Here is a 24329-nt window from a genome sequence, read left to right on the forward strand (position 1 = left end):
AACTGATCGCGCAAATGCCACCATTTTTTGTGCGGGTGCTACATGCCAACCCAGGAAAGATGCAGCCCTGGGCGGCTGCCCATGTCGCCCATACCTAAATCCGCCACTGCTGCATCATACACTATCAACCTACTTGCATGAAATAGCTCAGGAAATGTTTGAGTGAGCTAAACCAGACAGGTTCCAGACAGGAGAGCACATGGGGCAGAAAGTAATTGCCAAGGTCAACCAGAAAGTGACATTTATGGACAGAAAAGACACATTTCTAGATGAAGGAAGCTTCCAGAAAACACTTCCAGCAGCATTAGTGCAGCCTCACTTTGGTGTGTACTACCTGGTACAGCAGCTCACTAAGTTCTTCAAGAACAAGCTACAGATAGCTCAGAATAAAACATAATGGGCCATTCTGAATTTTAGCCCTCAGGCTCATGTTGGCCCTTCTTAGCTCAGTGAACTACAGTGGCTATCAGTTGAAGCTGAGTTGAGCTGAGCCTCAGTGTAAATAATCTGGGTGGCCATTGAATTTACTTGTTCAGCAGTCTTATAGCTTGGGGGTAGAAGCTGTTAGGGAGCCTTTTGGCCCTAGACTGGGCAGCTCCGGTACCGATTGCCGTGCGGTAGCAGAGAGAAGAGTCAATGACTTGGGTGACTGGAGTCTTAGACACCGCTTAGTACGATCCTGGATGTCAGAAAGCTTGGCCACAGTGATGTACTGGGCCATACGCACTACCCTCTGTAGCATCTTACAGTCAGATACCGAGCAGTTGCCATACCAGGCGGTGATGCAACCAGTCAGCCATACCAGTCTCGATGATGCAGCTGGAGAACTTTTTGAGGATCTGAGGACCTATGCCAAATCTTTTCACCCTTTTCAAAAGGGTGTTGTCGTGCCCTCTTCACAACTGTGTTGTGTTAGTGTGTTTGGACCATAATAGTTTGTTGGTGATTTGGATAGCAAGGAACTTGAAACTCTGGACCGGCTCCACTTCAGCCCTCCTTTTCCTATAGTCTACGATCAGCTACTTTGTCTTGTACACATTGAGGGAGAGGTTGTTGTCCTGGCACCCCACTGCCTGGTCTCTGACCTCCTCCCTATAGGCTGTCTCATTGTTGTCAGTGATCTGGCCTACCAATCACTAAATCAATCAATCAAATGTATTTCTAAAGCCCTTTTTACATCAGCCGATGTAAACCCCGAACAGCAAGCAATGCAGATGTAGAAGCACGGTGGCTAGGAAAAACTCCCTAGACAGGCCAGAACCTAGGAAGAAACCTAGAGAGGAACCAGGCTCTGAGGGGTGGCCAGTCCTCTTCTGTCTGTGCCGGGTGGAGATTATAACAGAACATTGCCAAGATGTTCAAACGTTCATAGATGACAAGCAGGGTCAGATAATAATAATCAGAGTGGTTGTAGGGGATGCAACAGGTCAGCACCTCAGGAGTAAATGTCAGTTGGCTTTTCATAGCCGATCATTCAGAGTTAGAGACAGCAGGTGCGGTTGAGAGAGAGCGTCGAAAACAGCAGGTCCGGGACAAGATAGCACGTCCGGTGAACAGGTCAGGGTTCCATAGCCGCAGGCAGAACAGTTAAAACTGGAGCAGCAGCATCACCAGGTGGACTGGGCACAGCAAGGAGTCATCCAGCCAGGCAGTCCTGAGGCATGATCCTAGGGCTCAGGTCCTCCAAGAGAAAGAGAGAAAGAAATAGAGAGAGAAAGAGAGAGAAAGAGAGAGAGAAAAAGAGAGAAAAAGCGAGAGAGAGAATTACAGGGAGCATACTTAAATTCACACAGGACCCCAGATAAGACAAGAGAAAAAGTCCAGATATATCAGACTGACCCTATCCCCTCGACATATAAACTATTGCAGCTTAAATACTGGAGGCTGAGACAGAAGGGGTCGTGAGACACTGTAGCCCTGTCCGAATACACCCCCGGACACTGTTGTGTCATCAGCAAACTTAATGATGGTGTTGGAGTCGCAATCATGGTTGAACAGGGAGTACAGGAGGGGACTAAGCACACACCCCTGAGGGGCCCCAGTGTTGAGGATCAGCGTGGCAGATGTGTTGTTGCCTACCCTTACCACCTGGTGGCGGCCCGTCAGGAAGTCCAGGATCCAGTTGCAGAGGGAGGTGTTTAGTCCCAGGGTCCTTAGCTTAGTGATAAGCTTTGTGGGTACTATGGTGTTGAACACTGAACTGTAGTCAATTAATATTCTCACATAGGTGTTCCTTTTGTCCAGGTGGGAAAGGGCAGTGTGGAGTGCGATTGAGATTGCGTCATCTGTGGTTCTCTTGGGGTGGTATGCGAATTAGAGTGGGTTTAGGGTTTCCGGCATGATGGTGTTGATGCGGTCCATGAAGAGCCTTCTAAAGCGCTTCATGGCTACCGACGTGAGTCGTCCGGAACAGATGGTGCTCTCATGCATGCTTCAGTGTTGCTTGCCTCGAATCAAGCATAAAAAGCATTTAGCTGTGTTCCGGCGACAATGGGGCGAGGAGCAACAGCTAACTTAAGAGGCTGTGGAGCTCCAACTATATTTTAACCAATTATTCAACTCCTAGTTACACATTTTGTTAACTAACTGTCCAAATATCGGTTACATGAAAAAACTACTTGGAAACGCACATAAGCAGACACTTTGATGAAAAACATGAAAATCTTGTCCCTACCTGCAGCTAGCAAGGAAAATGGCGGAGAAGAACAGCCTGATGACCCAGTTCAAAATGAGATTCGCAAAATGAACAAAAATCTCGAAGAGAAAATTGCGAAAGTGGGCGAAATGTGGCTGAAATAAAACATACAATGTGTGCACTGAAAACAAAAGTGGACACACTCGACAACCAACTTACACACGCAGAAGAGAGGATATCAAACATGGAGGACAAGAACAACCGCCTAAACGACACTGTTAAAATAATGGAGACTGTGATCGAAAAACTCACAATACGACTTCAATACCAGGAAAATTATAGTCGGAGAAACACACTTCGGATCAGAGGAGTTCCCAAGATCCACATAAATATGGAAGATTGTGTGAAAGACAAATTATGCAACCTTTATGCAACTTTGATAACACACCGGAGGATGTTAACATCATGCCCATCGAGAGAACACATCGGACACCGACGACACTGAACCCAGGACCAGCCGCACGCAACCTCCGGCCTATTCTGGTGAAATTCTTACCATACATTGACAGGGAGAAGGTCCCGCTCAGAGCCAAAGAACTTAGGACTTTTCAATGGAAGGGGACCAATGTGGAGATTTCCCTGGCTTTTCCAAAGAGGTTCAAGACAAGAGAAATGCGTTCACGGAGGTGAGGCATATGTGCATGAAACGAGGACTGAAATACTCGTTGCAATATCCTGCCGTATTCTGAGTTACTTTGAGAGGATCATTACATCATTTCACGGACCCAAAAGAGGCAAATGAGTGTGTCATGGACGTCAATGAGGCCGAACAAATTGAGTAGCGTGGTAGGCTTTGGAAGTTCCACATGGTGGCAATGGTTCATCACGGATGGACTAACATTTTTCTCTAAGGCGATAGAACTTCCCATGTTGTGAGTAACTGTCTCATCGAGTGTTTATGCTACGAATGTTGCCTGTAATTTATCTTTCTGGTTTACAGCTGACATCATTATAGTACTAGATTAAGCAAGACTATAGTCAAAGCATTTCATGCTGTATTATGGCTATAGTGGGGATAAACATACTATATATTATTTTAGTTTTCATTCTAATAACAGCAATAGTGGGCCAATATAGACCACAACAGGCGTGTTCGTGCCATGAGTGACGGGCACAAGCCAGTGTTAGTCAGCTTATTTTAAGTTATCATTATGACTTATACCAGTCTCTCTTTTGTGTCTGACCTCAGTTTACATTCCTGACTTTTGGAGTTATACAGTTCATGTATCAGTCTTCACGAGAAAGGTAATCTCTTGTCTTTGCGAGAATAAGGGTCAGCCTGTCTTTATTTTCAATGTTTTGGTTGATTTATGTAATCTCTATGACATGTCATATCTGTCATTTCAAAATGTATATGGTCATGCCTATATTTGGCGTTGGTAAACATGGTAATTCTAGTTGGAGCTTCATCGCTCGGAAGACCTCGGACACTTCACACGGACGAAAGCCTGGTTTAGGGGTAGTGAGTTTGTTAATTTTGGACGTACATTTTTTTGTACCCTGTGGGGTTTGGGGATGTTTATGACATATTTGTTCTATGGAAAGTTTGGTGTTCTAGGTGGGGGGTACTACCAGTCGTTCGCTTTCATTGATTTACTAAGCAGTGGCTATCAGAAACGCAAAAAATTTAAATATTCTAACACTCGTCATGTTGTGGTAATAATATATTTACAACCTTTCTGATATGACCAATGTGATTAAAGATACGTTGTGGAATATGAACGGACTAGGTTCATATTTAAAAAGAATGAAGGTATTGAATTGTCTTCAACAAAAACACTCAGACGTGGTTATGCTCCAAGAACCACCTACTGGAAAAGGATGCTCCTAGGGTGGGAGACAGATGGGTGGCTAGTGCTTACCATAATACATTCAACCCCCCAAAAATAGGTGTTTCTATTCTATTTTCCAAAGGTATACATGTTCAAGTGGAAAAATAATTTAACGATTTCAGGACAAAATATAAAATTGGGAAATATTCATGCCCCAAATTCTAATGAACACAAGGGGAGACAGAGAGCTGGTTTCAAGCACAGGGTGCAGCAGGTGTTTATTGTAAAGGACCACAGGAGGAGGCAGGTAGCTGGGTCCAGTTGCAGGCAGAAGGTCATACACAGCGGTCCAAAAGGGCAACAGTACAGGCAGGGAAAAGGTTAGTAATGTAGTCCGGGAGATCAGGCAATAGGTTGATAACAGGAAATCCGACTAAAGTACAGGTAGGGTATAGGCAAAAGGCGTTGTTATTGAGGCAGGCCAAAACTAAAACTATACATGGGAGGCGTAAATCACAGGAAACCCAGCGCTCTGAAAGATGTCACAAAACAAACAATACCTCACAGTGATGGGGTGCAAAGAACTGAACTAAATAGTGTGTGATAATGGCATACAGGTGTGTGAACAGGTGATTAAAATTCAGGTGATTGGGATCTAGAGAGTGAGCTGCATTCAGGGTATCTAAGTGTTTGATAGTGTGAGCTGGAAAGGGGGCTGGAAAGTGAGCTGCGTTCAGGCTATCTACGTGTTTGAGGGTGTGCGTTGGAAGCAGACGTTACACAAATGAGGAAGACCCAGACTTCTTCCTTCAATTTAACAAAATAACATTGGATTTCGGTGATTTTTGTCTGATACTAGGGGGGGATTATAATCAGGCTCTGATGCTTATTTAGATAAATAAAAAACTGGTCTAACCAGGGCCTCAAAAACTCAAGAAGCAATTAAAACACTGTGTAAAGATGTTGGTCTTTATGAAATATGGAGATTGATCAAACCAACCGCTCACGATTACACATTATTTTCAAATAGGCACACTGTTTATTCAAGCATTGACTACTTTCTGATCTCACACTCTGTCTGAGATAAAGTGGGTTCTTGCAATGTGGGCACGATAGCTATAACAGATCATGCAATCATTGATCTGACTGTTGGAATAGGAGAAGTAAGAGAAAATTGTAAATATTAGCGAATGAACACCAGCCTCTTATAGGACAAGGTGTTTTGTGAATTCCTTAAAACACACATTACGATATTATTTGAAACAAACAACAACAGCGTGAAACAGATACATATCTGGGAAGCTTTTAAAGTGTACATACAGTACGTGGAGTAATGATACAACAATCCGCTACTATTAACAAACTAGATAAACAGAAAATGTATCAACTTGAAACAAAGCTTAAAACATGTATCTGGTAAATCTGACGAAAAGCATATACGAGCTGAATATTTTATTCAGTAAAAAAGCGGAATATTCCCTGTACAGGCTGAAGCAGAGATGGTACGAATCTGGTGTAAAGGCAGGAAAATTGTTTGCCAGTCAATTGAAATCTAGAGAAACAGATAGGCAAGTAGGTGGAATCAGAAATCAGACAGGCAAGCTGATTACCAATCATAAAGAAATAAACAATGTATTTGGAGACTTCTATCAGGAACTTTATACTTCAGATGACCCTTTAGATATGCCGAAAGCAGAGGCATTCTTTCAGAATCTGAACCTTCCTAAATTAACAGAGGAAGACAGGATCTGGCTCGACCGCCCTATTACTTTGGAGGAATTAACCGAAACTATAAGACAAGCACCCAGTGGTAGAACTTCAGGGTTGGATGGGATACCCAGTGATTTCTATAAAAGGTTTGCAGAGCAGCTTAGCCCAGAAATATTGAAAACATTTAACACATCGATTGACACAGGTGAGATCCCACCTTCTATGAGTGATGCAGTAATCCCCCTATTCCTCAGAAAGGGAATAGATCCCCATGGGTGTGGGAGCTATCATCCAATTTCTTTGATAAATTGTGATGGAAAATTGTTAACAAAAATTCTGGCTATGAAGGTGAATCATATCATTATGAAAATCATAAATCCAGATCAGGGGGGATTTGTGAATGGCAGAACTTCATCTGATAATCTTAGACGCCTATTGCATGTCATCTGGAAGGCAAAATATTTGGATACTTCAGTGGCAGCCTTATCCCTAGATGCAGAGAAAGCCTTTGATAGGGTGGGCTGGGACTACCTGCATTATACTGTAAATACATTTGGATTTGGACAGGGCTTTCATAATATTATTAAACTTCTGTACAACGACCCCAAATCCACAGTAGTCACTAAGGGATTACGATCATCTCAATTTTCTGTAGGATGAGGCACGAAACAAGGTGACTGTCTCTCACCCCTCCTATTTATTATAGCATTAGAACCATTAGCCGAAGCCATTAAGTCAATCAAAGTGATTCATATGGGAGGTATGGAGAATAAACTACTGCTTTATGCAGACGACATATTACAAATAATATAAGACCTCCAACTCTCCATACCACCTTTACTGGACCTGGTAAATGGATTCTCAGCGATATCGGGCTATAAAGAAAACTGGACCAAATCTGAAGCAATGCCTCTATCAAAAATTGTCTGAGAAATGAGAAATGAGAAATGTTTGAGGTTTCAATGGGTTCCTAAAAACTTGAGGGACCTGGGGATAGTGTCTAGTGTCTGATTTCTGAAAATCTTGACCCACTATTGAACAAAAAAAGTCAACTCCAGTTTAAGAGCTGGGATACACTACAAATCTCATTATGGGGTAGGATACAGGTTATAAAGATGGTCATAGCTCCTAAACTGAATTACGTCATCAGCATGTTACCACTATCCATACCTGTCTATACTTTTAAATCCATAGACAAAATTATTACTGAGTTTGTTTGGGCCGGTAAAAAGGCCAGGATGAAACTAGTGATATTATAGGCAAAGACTGAGAAGGGAGGATTAAAGCTCCCTAACATGCAATTGTGTCAAGGAGCCTTTGTAGCTTCCCAAATAGTCTCTCTCTTTATTGAGAACTCGACTAGGTCAATCTTGGTTGACACCTTTCGGAGCATCAGATTATTTGAGTCAACAAAATGTGGGACCCCAGAATCCAATAATGTCTCATACTAAAAATCTATGGAGCCAGATTCATAGGAGAGAGAGAGATCTTCACCTTTCTTGTTAAGCTATGCTTCGTTATGGAACAACCCTAAATTGAAAATAGAGGGACACATGGTTTTCTGGAAAGATTGGTATAGAAAGGGGATAAAGAACATTGGTTGTCTTAATCAAGAAAATACTTTTACCTCTTTTGAAGAGCTAAAGTCCAAGTATAATTTACAGAAACAAGACTTTTGGAGGTATCTCCAGCTTAGAGATTGTTTGCTAAAGGTAGAACAAAACAACAACAAATTCCCAGAAGGATCCTCCCTCTTATAAGGAATGGTATGTGGCCTTGGCAGAAACAGCTTCATATGACAGATTGATTTATAAAATGAATGGTAAACTTGAGATAGAAAATGATAACAATATGTAATGGCCTGATATACTACAGACATACATAGATGACTGGTTGGGGTAGGGATGTATTTTATTATAATTTTAATTGTTATTATTATTTAAATTTTCCTTTTGTTGTAATAGTTGTTATGGGGGGGGGGTTGGGTGAAAAATGAAAAGTTTGTTTTCTTTTCTATCTTTGTGTGTGCGGTGCATTTGGGGGGTGTTCACGCCCCTGAATTTTTCCACATTTTGTTGCTTTGCAGCCTTGTTTTTTATTTGGTCTGTTTTGGAGTGGGGCTGTGGCATGGCAGGATGCGGGTGGGGAGTCTGGGTGCATTGTTGTAATATCGTAAAAGGAAATAATAAAAACGACAATACAAATAATTTAAAAGGGCATTTAGCTCGTCTGGTAGGCTCGCGTCCCTGGGCGACTTGTGTCCCTGGGCAGCTCACAGCTAGCTTTCCCGATATAGTGCCTTTGCCTACCAATAGAGGACAGCAATGGAAAGAACTCTGACTTTTTGTGTAAAACCATCTGTAATTTCGGTACATGTATTGGTTGCCTGCTGTGGCTTCTTTATGTATTTTAAATTGAATTGAGGTCAATACACACTTAAAATACTTAATTCAGATTTCAGACAGTCCAATTTGTACATCTCGAGTGCCCAATGACAAGCATCTCTGAGAGAAGCCTTAGATTCTGAAAGAACACATATTATTCTTCCCCATGTAGAGTTTCCACCTTGACCACGTTGAATCTGTTCTTCATTCTCTCTCCGCTCTGAACAAAGTCCCACTATTCAGTCTATATTAGGATATGCTTAACACCCTGGCATCCTACAATCTAAGCTAGATGCCCTCAATCTCACAGAAATTATCAGGGAGCCTACCAGGTACAACTCTAAATCCGTAAACACGGGCACCCTCATAGATATCATCTTGACCAACCTGTCATCTATATACACCTCTGCTGTCTTCAACCAAGATCTTAGGGATCACTAACTTATTGCCTGCATCCATAATGGGTTCGCAGTCAAACGACCACCCCTCATCACTGTCAAACGCTCCCTAAAACACTTCAGCGAGCAGGCCTTTCTAATCGACCTGGCCCAGGTATCCTGGAAGGAAATTGACCTCATTCCATCAGTAGAGGATGCCTGGTTATTCTTTAAAAGTGTTTTCCTCACCATCTTGTATAAGCATGCCCCATTTAAAAAATGTTGAACTAAGGACAGATATAACCCTTGCTTCACTCCAGACCTGACTGCCCTTGACCCGCACAAAAACATCATGTGGCATACTGCATTAGCATCGAATAGCCCCCGCGATATGCAACTTTTCAGGGAAGTTAGAAACCATTATACACAGTCAGTTAGGAAAGCAAAGGCTAGCTTTTTCAAACAGAAATTTGCATCCTGTAGCACAAACTCTCAAAAGTTCTGGGACACTGTAAAGCCCATGGAGAATAAGAGCACCTCCTCCCAGCTGCCCACTGCACTGAGGCTAGGAAGCAATGTCGCCACTGATAAATCTGCGATAATCGAGAATTTCAATAAGCATTTTTCTACGGCTGGCCATGCTTTCCACCTGGCTACCCATACCCTGGTCAACAGCTCTGCACCCCCCACAGCAACTTTCCCAAGCCTAATCCATTTTTCCTTCACCCAAATCCAGATAGCTGATGTTCTGAAAGCGCTGCAAAATCTGGACCCTTACAAATCAGCTGGGATAGACAATCTGGACCCTCTCTTTCTAAAATTATCTGCAGCAATTGTTGCAACACCTATTGCTGTCCTGTTCAACCTCTTTCGTATCATCTAAGATCCCTAAAGATTGGAAAGCTACAGCGGTCATCCCCCTCTTTAAAGGGGGAGACACTCTAGATCCAAAGTGTTATAGATATATATCTACCCTACCCTACCTTTCTAAAGTCTCCGAAAGCCAAGTTAACAAACAGATCACCAACCATTTCGAATCCCACCGTACCGACTCTGCTATGCAATCTGGTTTCCGGGCTGGTCATGGGAACACCTCAGCCACGCTCAAGGTCCTAAACGACATCATAACCACGATCGATAGAAGACAATACTGTGCAGCCATCTTCATCGATCTGGACAAGGCTTTCGACTCTGTCAATCACACCATTCTTATCGGCAGACTCAACAGCCTTGGTTTCTGAAATGACTGCTTCGCCTGGTTCACCAACTACTTCTCATATTGAGTTCAGTGTGTCAAATCGGAGGGCCTGTTGTCCGGACCTCTGGCAGTCTCAATGGGGGTGCCACAGGGTTCAATTCTCGGGCCAACTCTTTTCTCTGTATACATCAATGATGTCGCTCTTGCTGCTTGTGATTCTCTGATCCACCTCTACGCAGACGACTCCATTCTGTATACTTCTGGCCCTTCTTTGGGAGACTGTGTTAACAAACTTCCAAAAGAGCTTCAATGCCATACAACTCTCCTTCCGTGGCCTCCAACTGCTCTTAAATGCAAGTAAAACTAAATGCATGCTTTTCAACCGATCGCAGCCCGCACCCGCCCGCCCATCTAGCATCACTACTCTGGACGGTTCTGACTTAGAATATGTGAACACCTACAAATACCTAGGTGTCTGGCTAGACTGTAAACTCTCCTTCCCGACTCACATTTAGCATCTCCAATGCAAAATTAAATCTAGGATCGGCTTCCTATTTCACAACAAAGCATCCTTCACTCATGCTGCCAAACATACCCTCGTAAAACTGACTATCCTACCAAGCCTTGACTTCGGCGATGTCATTTACAGAAAAACCTCCAACACTCTACTCACCAAATTTAATGTAGTCTATCAGGGTGCCATCCGTTTTGTCACCAAAGCCCCATGTACTACCCACCACTGCGACCTGTATACTCTCGTTGGCTGGCCCTCGCTTCATATTCGTCACCGAACCCACTGGCTCCAGGTCATCTATAAGTCTTTGCTAGGTAAAGCCCCGCCTTATCTCAGTTCACTGGTCACCATAGCAGCACTCACCTGTAGCACGTGCTCCAGCAGGTATATTTCACTGGTCATCCCCAAAGCAAACTCCTATTTGGCCGCCTTTCCTTCCAGTTCTCTGCTGCCAATGACTGGAACGAATTGCAAAAATCACTGAAGCTGGAGTCTTATATCTCCCTCACTAACTTAAGCATCAGCTGTCAGAGCAGCTTACCGATCATTGCACCTGTACATTTCCCATCTGTAAATAGCCCACCCAACTACCTCATCCCCATATTGTTATTTATTTTTGCTCCTTTGCACTCCAGTATCTCTACTTGCACATTCATCTTCTGCACATCTATCACTCCAGTATTCAATTGCTAAATTGTAATTATTTCGCCACTATGGCCTATTTATTGCCTTACCTCCCTAATCTCACTACATTTGCACACACTGTATATATACTTTTCTATTGTGTTATTGACTGTATGTTTGTTTATTATATGTGTAACTCTGTGTTGTTTTTGTCGCACTGCTTTGCCTTTTCTTTGCCAGGTCGCAGTTGTAAATGTAACGGTCGTCTGATGAGGAAGGATCGGACCAAAGCGCAGCGTGGTAAGTGTTCGTGATTTTTATTAACACTGAACACTAAAACAAAATAACAAAGTGAGAAATGACAACGAACAGTTCTGTCAGGTGCAGAAAACACTAAACAGAAAATAACTACCCACAAAACACAGGTGGGAAAAGGATACCTAAGTATGGTTCCCATTCAGAGACAGCTGTCCCTGATTGAGAACCATACCCGGCCAAAACATAGAGATAGAAAATCATAGAAATACAAAACATAGAAAACTGTGCCCACCCAAATCACACCCTGACCAAACCAAAATAGAGACATAAAAAGCTCTCTAAGGTCAGGGCGTGACAGTGCCCTCCCCCCAAAGGTGCGGACTCCGGCCGCAAAACCTGAACCTATAGGAGAGGGTCTTGGTCGGCATTTCTCCGCGGTGGCGGCTCTGGTGCGGGACGTAGACCCCGCTCCACCTCTGGCTTGGCCCACTTTCGTGGCGCCTCTAGTGCGGGGACCCTCGCCGCCGACCCCAGACTGGGGACACTCTTTGCGGGCCCCGGACTGGGCACCCTCGTTGCGGGCCCCGGACTGGGCACCCTCGTAGCGGGCGCCGGACTGGGGACCCTCGTTGCGGACCCCGGACCTGGCACCATTGTTGGAGGCTCCGGACTGGAGGGCGTCGCTGGAGGGAGGAGATGCAGAGACAGCCTAGTGAGTGGAGCTGCCACAGAGCCCACCAGGCAGGGGAGACCTACAGGAGGCCTTGTCCCTAGAGGAGACACAGGATGAACCGGGCTGTGGGGGAGTACTGGAGCTCTGGTGCGCAGCCTTGGCACCACTCCTCCAGGCTGAATGCCCACTTTAGCCCGGCCCCTCCAGAGTGCAGGCACAGGTCGAACCGGGCTGTGGGGGAGCACTGGAGATCTGGTGCTTACCACTTGCACCTCTCCACTTGGCTGAATGCCCACTTTAGCCCGGCACGGGCGGAGCGCAGGCATAGGATGCACTGAACAGTCCCAGCGCACTGGAGACAGAGTGCGCAGAGCCTGCGAAGGATACCCTGGGCCGAAACAAGCGCCGCTGAGCTGCCACAATCTGCCCTGGCTGGATGCCCACTCTCGCGTGGCACTTGCGGAGGGCTGGCATATAGCGCACCGGACTATGCCGCCTCTCAGCTTTTGCTGCCTCCAGTTCCTCTTTCGGACGGCGATATTCCCTTTCCGTCCAGTATCTCCTTCCATGTCCAGGAGTCCTGAACCCTCTGCTCCTCCATACCACGCTGCTTGATCCGCTTGTGGTGGGTAGTTCTGTAACGGTCATCTCATGAGGAAGGATCGGACCAAAGCGTGGTAAGTGTTCATGATTTTTATTAACACTGAGCACTAAAACAAAATAACAAAGTGAGAAACGACAGCGAACAGTTCTGTCAGGTGCAGAAAACACTAAACAGAAAATAACTACCCACAAAACACAGGTGGGAAAAGAATACCTAAGTATGGTTCCCAATCAGAGACAACGATAGACAGCTGTCCCTGATTGAGAACCATACCAGGACAAAACAAAGAAATACAAAACATAGAAAACTGAACATAGAATGCCCACCCAAATCACACCCTGACCAAATCAAAATAGAGACATTAAAAGCTCTCTAAGGTCAGGGCGTGACAGTAAATGAGAACTTGTTCTCAACTGAAATAAAAAAAGAAATAAAAATGAAATACTACACAAGGCTTTGCCAATGAGTGAAGCCTCAAAAAGTGTCCCTGTATTCTTCTCTCTCGGCTTTTTAGTATGTTAATGAGATAAAAGTGAATAAAAGCTGACATGGGAGTTGAGAGAACCATTTTCCCGGCTCTTTGTTCATTTGGAGAAATACTTTTCATTTGATCTAGCATTTACAGCTGCATTCTATCCAGCTTTAATGTGCCTGAATACGTCTGAGGGTTAATAAAGACTGACACCTCAGTGGTGATTCTTTGTGAACGCGTTCCTTCTTGTGTCTGTTTCTCTCTAAAAAAGGCTTTTGCACTAATCATCTCAATAAAAGCCTTAAACCCGGTGTGCAAAACAGACATGACTAGCATCATACAGGAGCAAATGGGTGTTTGATTCAATTTATTACGGGTTTTGCCTGCAGGAAGAAGCATATGAATGTGATTTATTTGTTTGTTTATTATCAGGGACCAGGCACAATGTAAGTAGAGCACAAGAGTTAGAGAGCCACAAAGCTAGTATTATTATTGTATTTCCTGTGAGCAGCTTACTGTGTATTTATCACCAAGGAAAATGTTCAGGGACACTAGAACTTCCTGTCTCTTCCTGACATTGTCACGTGTCCTTTCCTGTCTCCAGGGAGACCACGGGGGGAAGACAACCATGTCTAACCCATGTTGTCTCTCGGGCGGAGAACGGGCTGCCCCTCACCTGTGAGACCTTCAACAATGGCATACACTTCTCCAAGAGCCAGTCCAACAACCTCATTGTTTTCTGTGAGTCTCTGGATAGAACTATGACAACAACAACCCTATAACCCTAATGGTTGTTGTGAATCTCTATTGAATGACTATGACAAGTATAACTTTGAACAAACCTTGCACAACCAGAACTTAACTATGCATTGTACAGTAACAATCCCAACAATAGCAATGTGTGCTTTCGATAACTATAACAATACAGACACAACCTCCTCACTCTTTCCCGCCCTCCCTCTCCTCTCTCTCTCTCTTTCTCTCTCTCTCTCCCTCCCTGGTCTCTCTCTCCCTTACACACTCCCCTCTCTCTCCCCCTTCGTCTCTGTCCCCCCCTCCCCTTCACTCATATCTATCTCCCCCCCCCCCCTCCCCTTTTAGACCCTCCTCAGAAGGTGTGGATAGAAGCCCCTCCCCCAGGGGTTCCTCTGAGCTCAGGGACTATCATACGCCTCATCTGCTTCTCTAGTGGGGGAAGCCCCAAAGGAACCCTTAACTGGTACAGAGTGTGTACATGTGTGTATTGTATGACAGCATACATTGCGATTGTTCAAGTTGTAATAGGTTGTAGCAGTTGAGACACTCTGTCTGTACAGTACCATGTCCTCCATTCTCAACTCTCCTCTCCACACCGCAGGATGGTAAGGTTTTATTAGACTACCCCAAACAGGTGCCCTCTGATAAAGGCCTGTCCAAAGAACTGGTTGTGCGCCTCCAGCCCAGTGACAACATGGCTACCTACCGCTGTAATGCCACCAATAAGGCCAAGATTGTCCTCAACGCCTCTGTCAAACTTATAGTCCAGTGTGAGTCTTACAGACCTACAGACCAGGCTCTGTGCATGAGTGGATTAATATTAGCCTTTATGGGCCTGACTAATAGAGGAGGAAAGCATTAGCTATATTCAAGATGATAGCTATATTCAAGTAGACAGGTAGATTCAAGATGATGGCTATATTCAAGATGATAGCTATATTCAAGGTGACAGTTATATTCAAGATGACAGGTGGATTCAAGATGATAGGTGGATTCAAGATGATAGGTATATTCAAGATGATAGGTACATTCAAGATATAGCCTAAAGTTATGCTACAAAGACAGAATCAGCAGCCTCAGTATGTTGACAGCGGTGTCTTGTCCTCTCTCCTCTACCCATACACCCCTCCCCAGTTCCTGCAGTGAGTGTGACAATCATAGCCAAGCAGAAAGAGCTGCGTCGAGGCCAAAACCTCAGTCTGGACTGCCTGTCTGGGAGCAGCAACCCCCAGGCCAACATCTCCTGGAGCCTGGGCCCAACCAGGTGAGGGGAGGGAAGGTTAAAGGGGAGCCAGTCTGTGGGCCGTGGAGGAGTCAATGGAGACCCTAGACTACAGTCTTGTGCAGGTAAAGTTTTTGCAAACCGCACCCGGTCTGCACCTGCCACAATACCGTGACTGCACCGTAACCTGCCAATCAGGACAGAGAGCTGCCGCAACCCGGCCCGTAATTTGTACCAAAACCCGCCCGCAAATTGCCAGATCATATGAATTGATTTCATTATTATGACTAGTAGTAGGCCTAGGGCATATAGGCCTATAGACAGTAGGAGCCTATCCCGTTGCCATAGCCTATTCAAAGAACTGCGTGATTGCATGCAGCCATTTGAAAAAACAAAAGCAAGTTGTAGCCTACTCAGGCAAGCAATAGGCCTAACTGAGTTTTGAAAAGCCTTGTTCTACCTGCAGGACGAGGGGCCTGTTTTGGACTGCCCTCATCAACACAGACTTGCATGCTACGTCAAAATGGGCTAACGTCAACGATTAGGCAACAATATCCTGTTAACATAATTGTAACTTCACCTGTGAACTGTTTTCCATGAGTTGGCTTTACACTTGCATTAATTGTGTTATCAAACGCTGCCATTACGTGTAGACGTCAGTTAGCTAGCTAGCTCAGGTAAGAACGGTGAGTAGTGAGTGAAAGTCATATGAGGGGAAGAGCAAGGAGTGGGAAAGCAGGAGAGGATAATGCGTTTTACTCACAGAGATAGATAGAGGTTTAATCTTTATATCTGTGCCATTCTAGGATCTGTGACAGCGTGGGCACCACCACTGAGGCTACAACCCATAGGAATCCCCACCCAGTTGACTACTTTGACAACTTTAAAATGGAGGAAGCATGGTGGAAGCCCTCATTGATGCTGCGCATGATAAAATGGCCATTTGGCCACTAGAGGCCTCTATCATTCTCTGATGTTTTCCTCAGCACCACTGTGAGCATTCTGTGCAAGCAGCCTGTCTCAGTGCCGCTCTGATGGCACACACACACAACAGAATAAATTCATCAACTGTCAAAGCACAGAAAAAAATGTGAATTTGTTATTTAATTAATTTAAACTGCAACCTGGCCACAGATTTATAGAATGTTCAAAATAGACTCACCAAATGTTTTCCTCTCACCTCTCATCAGGCTCTTAGGAACACAACGTTTGGTGATGTGTCAGTAAGCAGTACTCTGTCCCTCCCCCTGTCCTCCCAGCACCATGGCCAGAGGATCACCTGTCAGGCCTACAGCTCTCTGCTGTCTGAGGGAGTCAACACCTTCTTCAAGCTCAACACCTTCTTCAAGCTTCTTCAAGTGTGTGGGTTGTAGACATGTGTATATTTCTCTCTGTTTGTTATACACAGCTTTTGAATACTTCATTTGTTTCACTGTGAATGCTTAATTTGTTTCACTGGGATCCAAATAAAGTATTGAATATGTGTGTGCACAGTTATGAGTAGGAGAAAAAGAAAGTGTGTGCTGGTGGGTAATGAGGCTTGAAGCATGATGGTAATGTGACACGATAGTGTGCATGGCAGGCAGTTTTGTTTTTGTGTGTTTGCGCTGTTCTCTGTGTTTGCGTGTGTGTGTATGTGTGTGTGTGTATGAGTGTGTGTTAATGTATTCCTTTGTTGTGACTGTGAGTTAGACAGGCTTGGTGGCAGTGTGTTCTAATTGTGTGTGTGCTTTGCAGCACAGCCATGTTATTCTTTGATGCTGTTTCGCAGGCTGTAGCCAGCCAGCTCTTCAAAGCCTGCTGCTCCGTGCGAGCATGAAGGAATGTCACTGTGTGTTTGTGTGCAGCTGCTGTTGGACAACACTACTGTCACTCGCTGTTTTAATGCCTGTCCCTCCACCTCCCTCCCTCCCTCCCTCCCTCCCTCCCTCCCTCCCTCCCTCCCTCCCTCCCTCGTTCTCTACCTACCTCATTCTCTACCTACCTCATTCTCTACCTACCTCTCTCTCTCCCTACCTCTCACCCGGCCTCCTGTGTGAATTCAGTCTTTTTTTGGTATTGGTGGACGCCGCTTCTCTACAGGTTTTTCTTTCATTTGCACTGCTGTCGCCTTTCATGGCTGACATGGTTTCTTCGTGTCTGGGTTTGTATGTTTTTCTCCCTTTGTGTGTGTGTGTGTGTCAGATCCCCCAGAGTTCAGCCCTGACCATCCCCAGAAGATACAGGTAGTGGAGGATGAGATAGCCATCCTTCCCTTGCCAACATCTCCTGCAGTTGGCTCTACCGCAAGGAGGAGCTGCACAAAGGTGATCTACCCTGCTCTCTTCCTCTCTCGCTGTGGTATCTCTTTATAGCCAGCCAACTAACTCTCTAGAGCTGAGCAAGAACCTGCCTGATTCTCATTCAAATCAATCCAAATGTTATTTTATTTGTCATATGCTTTGTAAACCACAGTAAAATGCTTACTTCCTTATGGGCCCTTCTCAACAATGCAGAGAGAAATAAGATCGATAAATAATAGAAAGTAAAACATAATAATAAAAGTAATAATAAATACACAATGAGTAATGATAACTTGTCTATATACTGTACACATGGTACCAATACCGAGTTAATGTGCAGGGCTACGAGGTAGTTAAGTACATATAACTAGGAATAATGTGACAGATAAAAAACAGTAGCAGCAGCGTGTTTAAAGTTAGTGCCAAAAGGGTCAATGTAGAGAGTCAGGGTAGCTATTTGGTAAACAATTTAACCTGTTTGGGATAGGGGGCAGTATTTTCCCGTTCGGATGAAAAGCGTGCCCAGAGTAAACTGACTGCTACTCGGGCACAGAAGCTAAGATATGCATACTATTAGTAGATTTCTAAAACTGTTTGAATGATGTCTGTGAGTATAACAGAAATCATATGCCAGGCGAAAACCTGAGAAAAATCCAACCAGGAAGTGGGAAATAGTAGTCATTGCCTTTCGAATATACAGTGTAAATGGGGTCATATTGCACTTCCTAAGGCTTCCACGAGATGTCAACAGTCTTTAGAAACTTGTTTCAGGCTTCTACTATGAAGGGGGAGCAAATAAGAGCTGTTTGAACCAGGTGTCTGGCAGAATGTCTTGAGCTAAGTCTCGCACGTGGCCTTGAGAGCGAGCTGCGTTCCCTTTCATTTCTAAAGACAAAGGAATTGTCCGGGTGGAATATTATTGAATATTTATGATAAAAACATCCTAAAGATTGATTCTATACATCAATTGACATGTTTCTACGAACTGTAATAGAACTGTTTTGACTTTTCGTCTGGAATTTCGTCTGGATTTGCCCACGCCTTGTGAATTTCGATTGGTGAACTAAACGAACAAACAAAAAGGAGGTATTTGGACATAAAGATTAACTTTATCGAACATTTATTGTGGAACTGGGATTCCTGGGAGTGCATTCTGATGAAGATGATCAAAGGTAAGTGAATATTTATAACGCTATTTCTGACTTTTACTGACTCCACAACATGGCGGTTATCTGTATGGCTTGTTTTTGTGGCTTAGCGCTGTACTCATATTATTGCATGATGTGCTTTCACCGTAAAGCTTTTTTGAAATTGGACACCACGGTTGCATTAAGGAGAAGTATATCTTTAATTATATGCATAACACTTGTATCTTTTATCAAAGTTTATGATGAGTACTTCTGTAAATTGATGTGGCTCTCTGCAAATTCGCCGGATGTTTTCGAGGCACAACATTACTGAACATAACGCGCCAATGTAAACTGAGATTTCTGGATATAAATATTAACTTTATCGAACAAAACATACATGTATTGTGTAACATGAAGTCCTATGAGTACCATCTGATGAAAATCATCAAAGGTTTGTGATTCATTTTATCTATATTTCTGCTTTATGTGACTCCTCTCTTTGGCTGGAAAATGGCTGTATGTTTTTCTGTGACTAGGCGCTAACCTAACATAATCGTATGGTGTGCTTTCACTGTAAAGCCTTTTTGAAAAAGGACACGATGGCTAGATTAACAAGAAGTTAAGCTTTAATTTGGTGTATTGCACTTGTGAATGTATGAAAGTTAAATATTTCAAAAATATTTTTTTGTATTTCGCACTCTGCCATTTCAGCGGATGCTGTCGAGCGCTCCGCCTTATGAAGTTTTAACTAACTATTTAGCAGTCTTATGACTTGTTTAGGGTCCTATTGGTTCCGAACTTGATGCATTGGTACCGCTTGCTGTGCGGTAGCAGAACAGTCTATGACTTGGGTGGCTGAGGTCTTTGACAATTTCTAGGGCCTTCCTCTGACACCGCCTCGTATAGAGGTCCTGGATGGCAGCGAGCTCGGCCCCAGTGATGTACTAGGCCTTTCGCATTATCCTCTATAGTGCCTTACAGTTGGATGCCAAGCAGTTGCCATACCAAGTGGTGATTCAGCCAGGGCCCATTCCAAATCTTTTCAGCCTCCTGAGGGGGAAGAGACGTTGTCATGCCCTCCTCACGACTGTGTTGGTGTTTGTGGACCATGATAGCTCCTTAGGGACCAAGGAACTTGCAGCTCTCGACCCGCAACAGCCCCACTACAGCACCGTCAATGTGAATGAGGGCGTGCTCGGCCTCAGTTTTTTGTAGTCCACGATCAGCTCCTTTATCTAGCTGACTTTAAAGGAGAGGTTGTTGTCCTTGCACCAAACTCCCAGGTCTCTGACTTCCTCCCCTATAAGCTGTCATCGTAAGTCATCAGCAAACATAATTATGGTGTTGGAGTCATGCCCAGTCACGCAGTCGTGGGTAAACAGGGAGTACAGGAGGGGACTAAGCATGCACCCCTGAGGGGCCTCGTGTTGAGGGTCAGCATGGCGGATGTGTTATTGACCTGGGGGTGGCCTGTCAAGAAGTCCAGGATACAGTTACAGAGGGAGACGTTCAGTCCGAGGGTCTTAGGTTAGTGATGAGCTTGGAGAGCACTATGGTTTTGAACGCTGAGCTTTAATCAATGAACAGCATTCTCACATAGGTGTTCCTCTTGTCCAGATGAGAAAGGGCAGTGTGGAGTGCAATAGAGATTGCTTCATCTGTTGATCTGTTGTGCTGGTATTTAAATTGAAGTGGGTTCAGGATGTCTGGGATGATGGCGTTGATGTGAACCATGACCAGTCTTTCAAAGCATTTCATGGCTACAAATGTGAGTGCTACGGAGTGATAGTCTTTTAGACAAGTTACCTTAGCGTTCTTGGGCAGAAGGACTATGGTAGTATGCTTTACTGGGTCAGGGAGAGGTTGAAAATGCTCTGAGTACGCATCCTGGTAATCCTTCTGGCCGTGCGGCCTTGTGAATGTTAACCTGTTAAAATGTCTTATTCACATCTTTTATGGAGAGAGTGATCACACAGTCGTCTGGAATAGCTGGTGCTCTCATGCATGGTTCAGTGTTGCTTGCCTCAAAGTGAGCATAGAAGGAATTTAGCTTGTATAGTAGGGCAGCTCGCAGCTGGGATTCCCTTTGTAATCCGTGATAGTTTGCAAACCCTACCACATCTGGCGAAAGTCAGAGCCAGTGTAGTAGGATTCGATCTAAGTCCTGTATTGACGTTTTGACTTTTTGATTGTTCACTGTAGGCCGTAATGGGATTTCTTATAAACATACGGATTAGTGTCCCGGATTAGTGGCAGTCCTGTTGCTTAGCATCCGCTTCATCGGACCACTTACGTATTGAGCGCGTCACTTGTACTCTTTACTGGTAAGTAGGAATCAGGATGATAGAGTAATGGTCAGATTTGCCTAATGGAGGGCGAGGGAGAGCTTTGAATGTGCTTCTGTGTGTGGAGTAAAGATAATCTAGCGTCACCTCTGGATGAGCATTTTCTTGTTTGCTTATGGCCCCATACAGCTGGTTGAGTGCAGTCATAGTGCCAGCATCAGTTTATGGTGGTAAATAGACAGTTACAAAAAATATAGATGAAAATAGTATGGTCTATATCTTATCATGAGGTTTTCTAACTCAGGTGAGCAGTACCTAAAGACTATTTTAATATTAGAGATTGCACATCAGCAATTATTAACAAAGAGACACACTCCTCCCCACTTGAGGTTACCCAACGCTGCCATTCTGTGCTGCCGATGCATAGAAAAACCAGCTAGACGTACAATGAGTGTACACAACATTATGAACACCTGCTCTTTCCATGACATAGATGGACCAGGTGAATCCAGGTGAAATCTATTATCCTTATTGATGTCAGTTGTTAAATCCACTTCAATCAGAATAGTTGAAGGGGAGGAGACGGGTTGAAGAAGGATTTTGAAGCCTGAGACAACTGAAACATGGATTGTGTATGTGTGCCATTCAGAGGTGCCAGGCGCACCAGTTTGTGTCATGAACTTCAGTGCTGCTGGGTTTTTCATGCTCAACAGTTTTCCGTGTGTATCAAGAATGGTCCACCACCCAAAGGACATCTAGCCAACTTGACATAACTGTGGGAAGCATTGGAATCAACATAGACCAGCATCCCTGTGGAACACTTTCACCACCTAGTAGAGTCCATGCCCTGATGAATTGAGGCTGTTCTGAGAGAAAAAGGGGGAGGCGGGGTGCAACTCAACATTAGGAAGTGTTCTTTAAACCTCTCTGGGATAGGGGGCAGTATTTTCACGTCAGGATGAAAAACGTGCCCAAAGTAAACTGCATGCTACTCAGGCCCAGAAGCTAGGATATGCATATAATGAATTAGTAGATTTGGATAGAAAACACTCTGAAGTTTCTAAAACTGTTAGAATAATGTGTGTGAGTATAAAATAACTGATTTGGCAGGCGAAACCCCGAGCACAAACCATCCAGGGATTTTTGTTGTTGTTGAGGTCATTGTGTTTTCCAATAGTTTTCTATGGGATACCTGATTTATTAGGGCCCAGATTGCAGTTACTATGGCTTCCACTAGATGTCAACAGTCTTCAGAAATTGTTCGATGTTTTTCTTTTGAGAAATGAAGTAGGGCTGTTCTTTGTAGGTGTCACTCTGAAGGGCTTTAGTCTTGTTTTTATCCGGTATTAGAAACAGTTTATTCCGTCTTCAATTTTATTGTTTATTTACATTTTAGGATACCTGAGGTTGGATTAGGAACGTTGTTTGAAATGTTTGGACCAAGTTTACAGGTAATTTATTAGATACTTTGTAGTCAAGTTGGAACCGGTGTATTTCTGAATCAAACGCGCCAAATAAATGGACATTTTGGGGATATAAAGAAGGAATTTATCGAACAAAACGACCATTCATTGTGTCACTGAGACATTTGAGATTGCAAAAAGAAGAAGATCTTCAAAGGTAAGAAATGTATTATATGGCTATTTCTGACTTTTGTGTCGCACCTGCCTGGTTGAATTTTTTTTCATGTGTTTGTATGCAGGGCACTGTCCTCAGATAATCGGATGGTATGCTTTCGCCGTAAAGCCTTTTTGAAATCTGACACAGCGACTGGATTAACGAGAAGTTAACTTCTAACGGCTGAAATCCCTTTAACAGCCAGTGAAAGCCCAGGGGACCAAATTCAAACAACAGAAATCTCATAATTAAAATTCCTCAAACGTACAAGTATCATACACCATTTTAAAGATACACTTGTTGTTAATCCCACCACAGTGTCCGATTTCAAAAAGGCTTTATGACGAAAGCATACCATGTGATTAGTTTAGGTCAGTGCCAAGTCACAGAAAACACAGCCATTTTTCTAAAAAGCAGAAATAGAGATAAAATGAATCACTAACCTTTGATGATCTTCATCAGATGGCACTCATAGGACTTCATGTTACACAATACATGTATGTTTTGTTCGATAAAGTTCATATTTATATCCAAAAATTTCAGTTTACATTGACGCGTTATGTTTAGTAATGTTTTGCTTCCAAAACATCCGGTGATTTTGCAGAGAGCAACATCAATTTACAGAAATACTCATCATAAATGTTGACGAAAATACAAGTGTTATGCATGGAATTAAAGATATACTTCTCCTTAATGCAACCGCTGTGTCAGATTTCAAAAAAGCTTTACAGTGAAAGCACACCATGGAATAAGCTGAGTACAGCGCTCAGAGACCAAAACAAGCCATACAGATACCCGCCATGTTGTGGAGTCAACAGGAGTCAGAAATAGCATTATAAATATTCACTTCACTTTGATGATCTTCATCGGAATGCACTCCCAGGAATCCCAGTTCCACTATAAATGTTTGTTTTGTTCGATAAAGTTCTTCATTTATGTCCAAATACCTCCTTTTTGTTCATGCGTTTAGTTCACAAATCCAAATTCACAAGGCGCGAGCACTAGTTCCAGATGAAAAGTCAAAAAAGTTACATTACAGTTCGTAGAAATATGTCAAACGATGTATAGAATCAATCTTTAGGATGATTTTATCATAAATCTTCAATAATATTCCAACCGGACAATTCCTTTGTCTTTAGAAATGAAAGAGAACGCAGCTCGAACTCACGGCCGCGAGCGAGACTTAGCTCATGGCATTCTGCCAGACCTCTTAGTCAAACAGCTCTTATTCGCTCCCCCTTCACAGTAGAAGCCTGAAACAAGGTTCTAAAGACTGTTGACATCTAGTAGAAGACTTAGGATGTGCAATCGGACCACATTTTACACTGTATATTGGATAGGCAAAGATAGGCAAGCTTTACGTATTTTGATGTATTACACTTATATTTTCGTGAATGTGGAATATTGATATTTCTGTAGTTTGAATTTGGCGCGCTGTAATTTCACTGGATGTTGTCAAATCAATCCCGCTAACGGGATTCGAGCGGGATTTGCTCTTAAGGGATCCCTAAGAGGTTCTCTACACTCAGTGTGTATTATCCATGTCCTTGTTCAGCCACAACTCAGAGAAACATAGGATATTACAGTTCTTCAGGTCCCATTGATAGGACAGTCTCAAACGGAGCTTGTCCAGTTTATTCTCCAGTAATTGTACATTCGCCAATAGAACGGAGGATAGAGGCGTTTTTTGTACTCGTAGACGTAGTTTCCTCAGGGTGCCCGCACATCAGCCTCGCTTCTTTTCTGTGTCTCGTGG

At 43.7% G+C, this 24329-nt stretch overlaps 1 pseudogene; it reads left to right on the plus strand.

Moving 5' to 3' along the window:
• The window catches only part of LOC139385093 (nephrin-like), a 66987-nt pseudogene that overhangs the window by 32149 nt on the left and 10509 nt on the right, over positions 1-24329 (plus strand).

This window comes from Oncorhynchus clarkii, chromosome 3 (genome assembly GCF_045791955.1).
Source record: "Oncorhynchus clarkii lewisi isolate Uvic-CL-2024 chromosome 3, UVic_Ocla_1.0, whole genome shotgun sequence".
Classification (NCBI taxonomy): domain Eukaryota; kingdom Metazoa; phylum Chordata; class Actinopteri; order Salmoniformes; family Salmonidae; genus Oncorhynchus; species Oncorhynchus clarkii.